Source organism: Arachis duranensis, chromosome 6 (genome assembly GCF_000817695.3).
Source record: "Arachis duranensis cultivar V14167 chromosome 6, aradu.V14167.gnm2.J7QH, whole genome shotgun sequence".
NCBI lineage: Eukaryota > Viridiplantae > Streptophyta > Magnoliopsida > Fabales > Fabaceae > Arachis > Arachis duranensis.
In genome coordinates, this window is record NC_029777.3 from 26,480,571 (window position 1) to 26,480,772 (window position 202).

Consider the following 202-nt stretch of genomic DNA (forward strand, 5'->3'; position numbering starts at 1 on the left):
AAGCTTAGAGTGGAAGTCCAAACCTTCAGACAGAAGGAAGGAGAATCCCTCTATGAAGCTTGGGAAAGATACAAATAATTAATCAGAAAGTGTCCCACTGATATGCTTTCAGAATGGAGCTTCATAGGTATTTTCTATGATGGTCTCTCTGAACTATCCAAAATGTCTTTGGATAGCTCTGCTGGAGGATCTCTTCATCTGA

General features: G+C 40.1%; 1 non-coding gene across 1 annotated transcript; it reads right to left on the minus strand.

Moving 5' to 3' along the window:
- Window positions 1–108, minus strand: LOC127739797 (small nucleolar RNA R71). The gene has a single exon (XR_008000539.1). It is a non-coding gene; the product is annotated as a small nucleolar RNA R71 (small nucleolar RNA).
- Between the last annotated feature and the right edge of the window lie 94 nt (window positions 109–202).